General features: G+C 34.6%; 1 pseudogene; it reads right to left on the bottom strand.

The window, feature by feature from the left end:
- Positions 1 to 3,781: 3,781 nt before the first annotated feature.
- LOC127561383 (magnesium transporter NIPA2-like) lies at positions 3,782 to 4,524 on the bottom strand (annotated as a pseudogene).
- Between the last annotated feature and the right edge of the window lie 1,845 nt (positions 4,525 to 6,369).

Raw genomic sequence — 6,369 nt, 5'->3', positions numbered from 1 at the left:
TTGTCTTCACTATGAGTAATGATCCCTCATACTACTTTGACCTAAATATAGTTATTTAGAAAATCCAAATTCCTTTAAATTTATGGCTTTTCAACTCTTCTTATTAAATTCTGGAGCCAATATTAGCTTACCCATTGCTTAAAATGGGCATGGAAAATCCATTTGGGGATAACCAAACCACAACACTTTCAGGTAATAGCATCTCTAATAAAACTCCCAAGATCTGAGAGCTTGGAAAGAACCAATATTCCAATAGATCTATGATTTTCTTGATGTAGGTATTCTTGCCAAGAAAAATGCAATACCCTAATATTCCTGTCTGATCTATGAGAAAATTGTTCATGCCCTCCACTTTTTGTTTTCTTTTACATCAACACTGATTTGACATCAATGGACTATCCATTACTTAGTCCTTACTTAACTCTCATTCTCACTCTGAATAGCCTATCTCCTTTATACTTTTCTTTGATTCAATTCAATTCAACAAGCATTTATTAACTATCCAGTCTATGTAAAAGGATCTTTATTAGCTTTTGAGGACACAATGACAAAACAAAGCAAAAAATATTCCTCTCCCTCAAAGAACTGACATTCCATCTTTGAGAAGGGGAGAAAATCAACATTTACAGAGATAAATAAATGCAAAATAATTTCAAAAAGAAAAGAGCTCTAACAACTGGGGAAGAACCAGGAAGTCCTCGCACAGGAGCTGGCACTTGAACTGTGCCTTTGATGACATTCTTTACTCCACTTATTCATAATTCTCTGTTTGTAATGTGTTGCAACCTTTTCACACCCACTATATGCCTTTCCATTGACCTCAGAGTGATACTCATTTTTAACTCTTCAGAGACTAGTAATCTATTTCTTTCATCTGTACAATACCAGAAGAATACTGTTATGAAAAATGGAGTTTTAAGTAGAAATTTAGGTCTTTAAAATTTTTTGTGGCCCTGTATTCCTGAACTCCTAGTTCAGGTTAACAGTGTGAAGGCGATAAAAGACTCTAGCAGACTACATCCTAGAGTTTACCAATGCGGTGCTATTTTTTCAGGACTTATTTTTGGAGAATCTCCAGAGGTCTATTCCTCTTGAGGGTTTGCATTAATAGGTAGGATGATTGGATGTGTGAGATTCCAAAGACAATGTTGAGAGCTGAGAATAAATGTTAGAAAAACAATGCAAGGACCACATTGGGGAAACTCTTTGTCTTCCTTTCTCCTTTTTCAGGCAAAAAAGGAACTCCTCATTAACTGTCCAGTTCATCAGAGTTTTGTTTTTCCTCCCTTTATCTGAAGGGGAAGTAAAAATAAGAAGAAGAAGCCTTCACCTTGCTGCTTACTCTTTTTTCATGCCCCTTTTATACTCTATTTTATTTGCCTCTTTATACAAAAGAAATTCCAATGGCTACTAAATCCTTATCTGGTATAATTAATACTAGCCTGAAAAGAAACTGGGAGAGAAGTTTGTATCTCTGGAAAGGCACAAAAAATAGTCTTGCTTTGGTGTAATTAAGAAATGAAGGAAGAGAAAAAATGTTCATTTAAAAGACCCATGTGAAATGAAGGAAATGTTTAAATCATGCTCCTAGGCAAGCATAAGTTTCCACTAACATGTGAACCTTTAGGCAGGGAGAAAATAGTTGTTGTTTGTCTTTCCTTTTTTAAAAAAGAGGACCAAAGACTTGCAGAATCTTTTTGCTTAATTGAAGCAGAGTGGCAGAAAGTCATCAACTTAATTTTCTGTCTTCCAGAGTCACTGAATTCCAGTGACAAGATAAAAGTCAAGGTGACTGGTGATGCCTCAGAATGCAGTAAATGACCTTAGTTTTGTTGCCTGACTAAACTCTTAAGGGTTCCATAGCACCTGCTTCAGGTGCTTTCAGTTTTCAGCTTTCCTCGTGGCCACTGAAATAAATTCTTCTCACCTGCCCATTTCACCAGGGGAAATCTTCACATGCTTGGAGCCGACATCCCTCTCACTCACTGATGAGTCTGAAACCCACTGGTTATCCTCAACTTGAGTTAGTATATCTGCCAGGGCAGTTTTTACCATAGTGTGGCTGCTGAATATGCTATGGCTTCTTGGAGCATAGGTGAAAGTTGAGGGCCAGTAGGTACCAAAGGGAGATAAGCATCCCTGAAAAAGGTTTGGCAAACCCTCACACTAGAGGTGCTAATCCTTTTTGAACACCTATATAGAGGTATGCATATCCCTAGACCTATATCTCAATAAGTCCTCGAACTAAAGTTTGGGAAGGAGCTGATTTTTAATAAAACATTAAAATGTGTGTTGTTAATCACATGGGAGGACTTCATCCAGTATCTACAACTACCCAGAACTAGGATCTATTTTGTGGAGAAATACTGTACTATACTGGCCTCTGGCATGGCACATGGGTGCCACATAATTCCCCATGTATTTCTTCATAACTGGTCACTCTCCTTTTAAACTGAATCATTTGCAATTTCCCAAAAGTAATCCAACTTGTTCATCTCTTGTTCTATTATGGATTCAATGCACTGTCCATTTCCAGTGTCAAGCCAACAAATGGATACTGATGGATGAATTTTATAAATGATACATATTAATAAATAAGCTCTATCTAGCTGCACATCATAGTCGGAAAATAGTCATTCTTCATAGCAAAGATCTATACAACTAAGTTAAATATTGACAATCAGATACATATAATAAAGTTAAATACTGACAATCAATGTATATTCCATTTGGAATCAATAATTTTTCCCTCTGAAAGCAAAATAAAGTTCAGTGGGTTTTCCCAATAGAAATTCTCAGGGGCCAATTGACTCCAAATCACATTAACTCCAGGCACTTTAAAAATGAGTTCCAAAAGTTGTAGCAAAGGAACTGTGGTTGGCTCCTGCAAAGAAAAAAAATCTCAAAATCTGGGTGAGAATTTTTAAAAAACAGATTCAAGAATTTGAATTGCCAGCTTTTTAATGGAAGCCCAGCTTCTGCTTGCAAACAGGGTGACATTTTGCAAAGGTTACAATGAAGAATATGCTTTATTGGACTTAGAGTAAAATGTTATAAAGATCTCTGCCAAGAAATTACTTTTCTCCCATGGGTTTTTCTTTGCATTGGTTTTCTGGGGCCCTTCAATGAATAAGTACCATGGTTTCACTTTTCTTCCAAAATTGATGAGAGGAAGTGAATTTTGGCAGAGGAGACAATGTGCCCAGGCCTGGTGTTAAAACTTTTCCTTGAAATCTCACAAAAGTCTTACCAAATATTCTGGGAAGGTTATTCCAAAATAAAAATCTGATATTTCAAATTGTAAGAAAAAAACCCGGCAAAGATCTTCAATAAAATCTAGAGAAGAAACGTCCCACTTTCCCGTTTTCCAAATTTTTTGAAATATCTACCATTAATATCAGAAGCATTTATAGAGAATTAATGGAAAAAGGAAACTGGGGAGAAAAAGTAGAGGAGTGGGGTTTAATGAGAAGCCTCTTAATTTGTCATTTTAGAAGAAATAAGGTAATTTATTTTTGTAATGAAAATTGTTAGTCAATAAGTTTTTAATGATATATAATGATATATATATATAAAATATACAATGATAATAATAAAATTAAGAAATAATTATATAGTGTTAATAGAAACCTAAACTAACCATTCATTTTAGTGAATTATCTTGCACTTTTCATATAAAAAATAAAGGTATTATTCTTCTTGGTCCAAGTTAGGAAAGCCATTTTAAAAAATGGTTGTAACTGGACAGCATTTAAAATGACAATCTTTATTTTCAGAAAACTCATTTTTCCAGAAGAAAAGCAGAATTACAAAAATCACTCTTTTTAAAGTGAGATCTATTTTCAAAAGAGATGTAAAATTTCTGCTTATTTTCTTTAGTTTGCTGTCCACTTTTGCAGGTTAAGATTCCTTTATGATTATGAAAGATATCATAGAAATTGAACAGATTGCCATTTACTACTTTTTCATCCTTTCAGAAAGAAACCAGCATACTTGCTAGGCTAAAACCGACATCTTTAAAGGCATGCAATAAAAAGATTCCCAAAATGATTGTAAGGAAGCCACTTAGTACCAATAATGTCAGTGACAGGCATGTCTTGTCATTCCTTAAAAAGAATAGCTGAACAAGCAAAATTGGTTTAGTGAAGAATATACAATATATTGGAGTCACTATAAATGGATTAAATATATCTAGAGCTTTGTTTAAATAATTGATGGGTTTACCTGTCCAGGGTATACTGCTTAGCAACAGAATTCAGGACAGCAGGCACCTAAACATAAGCTTTCTTACAAAAAGTTTTTTTTTTTTAATAGCCAAGCCTAGATCTCAAACACAAGTGTCAGAAATGACTCTAATTAAAGAAGAGATTAATATGTAAACAAATATGTTTATCTGTCTCCTGTACAAGATCTACCACAAAAATTAATATCAAAGTCAGAAGACCAATACATTTCATTTAAGGATTCTAACTCTTCCTTTTTTGGAGCATGAATCTCCATAACAGAAGATGCTTTAGTATCCATTTCCACACACACACACACACCCTCCCCCGTGAAGAGTAAGTCTTTTATTTATAAAGCATGATGAAAACTAAAGACTTTGTACAACTCTATTTCATTTAAACCCAATTCACTTACAAGTCAAGACATCACCTTCATGAATTCATTGGTTCTCTTTAGGAATGAAGGAAAAACAACGATAAAAGGAAAGCATTTATTGGAACATTAAGAACTAATAGAATCACTAATGTGTCTGGTAGAAATAAATAAATAGCAAAATCAACCACTTTACCTGTTCCCTATTGGCCAGCTCATCCCAACCACTCTTTAAATGCAGTAGGTACTTCCTTCCTTTTTGGAAGTATGTTCAGTCACTAGTCCATATGACCACATGGAAGTTTGAAGGTGATGTGACTTCTGGCCAAATGTGACTTCTCTTTGGACCAAAACTTAACGGATATACTAAAAGAGCCACCCTTTCCTTTAGATTATTTTCTTTCTGGCTTCAAAGCATGAGGACAACTCTTGGAGTTCTCCCTGGAGGGTTAGGAGGTGATGACTTGATCCTACACTACTTTGCGATATGAACACATGTCCTGCCTATTTTCTATCTTCTTTCCTTTGGGACCCTTTGTTATGAGAATTGAAAAAGGTTGGAGGTCTGTTGATATCAGTATCAGCAGCAACTTCTGGCAAGGCAACTTCCGCTGAAGAAACTGGAGCTGATAGAAAAGGGGAATACATGCTTCAGGCAATTCAATCAGTGTCAGAAAACAATGGTTAATTAGAGAAGAGTTGACTAGAGCTAGAAGAAAAGTTGGTATCATAAAGAAAAATGCCACCAAGGAAAAGATTGCTCTGTGAAATAGTAAATTAGCAGCCTTGCAAAAACTGTTTCCCGTTTCATTGATGTTTGAATACTTGTTTTCCAGTGGAATGATTAATGTAATTGATGTAAATACATAAGCCGTAAAGTTGTCCACCTTAATTTCTTACATTGACCAACTGATTTCATTAGTAATATTAAGTTAGTGAATTCTTTTAAATGATTATATAGTTTATATTATGATTTTTTTGTACTTAACATTTTCTTTTAATATAGTAACAAAGGATTTACACAGACCAAATTAATGTACGTATGTACATTAGTACAAAAGTATGTACATTAGTACAAAAGTAATTTTAAGGTACCCTTTTGGGGGAAATTCTAGACTAAAGTAAAAAATACCTTAAAATTACTTTTAAAAAGTACTTAGAGTTGAGGTGATAAATCAATGAATATGAGAAATAGAATCCTACTTACATATTGAAGAATCAGGTTTCACAACAATAAATTCAGTTATATATGCATGTACAACTTGACTTGTTCTCAGTAAGTCTTCTCTGGCTAGTTTCATGAGATCCTTCTTTTTAAATATGAAACTTAATGAAAATGCTTAAGTTCATAAACTCAATCCTAGACAAATATAAAAATCACACTTTTCCATGACCTTGGTTCATCTAGTTAACAAAATATTCACATAAGTCACAATGGTCACAATGGTGAGAAATTTCTTGTGCTGGGGGCAAATTTGTACAGTCTTCATTCTCTGACTTCCCACATCCCTACTTGGCCCATTGAGTGGCTATAACTGTCCTCTCTTCCTTGAGCATTCCACTGACATGAACAGGAATCTTTGGGTTCCAGAGCAATGACTAGGTGCACTCCCTTGCACATGGAGGTACACTATTTTGAATTTGAACTACAGAGGCTACTGTTATCTTTTGGAATGACATTTTGAGGAAAAACCATAAATATCCCTGCAATTCTATTTCCTCATGTAGCAAATGGCAATAAGAAAATCTGGTTTAAAATCTAATTCATAAGGA

Source organism: Antechinus flavipes, chromosome 4 (assembly GCF_016432865.1).
Source record: "Antechinus flavipes isolate AdamAnt ecotype Samford, QLD, Australia chromosome 4, AdamAnt_v2, whole genome shotgun sequence".
Lineage (NCBI taxonomy): Eukaryota > Metazoa > Chordata > Mammalia > Dasyuromorphia > Dasyuridae > Antechinus > Antechinus flavipes.
Note: the sequence above shows the minus strand (reverse complement) of the source record. Positions and strands in the feature narration are given on the sequence as shown.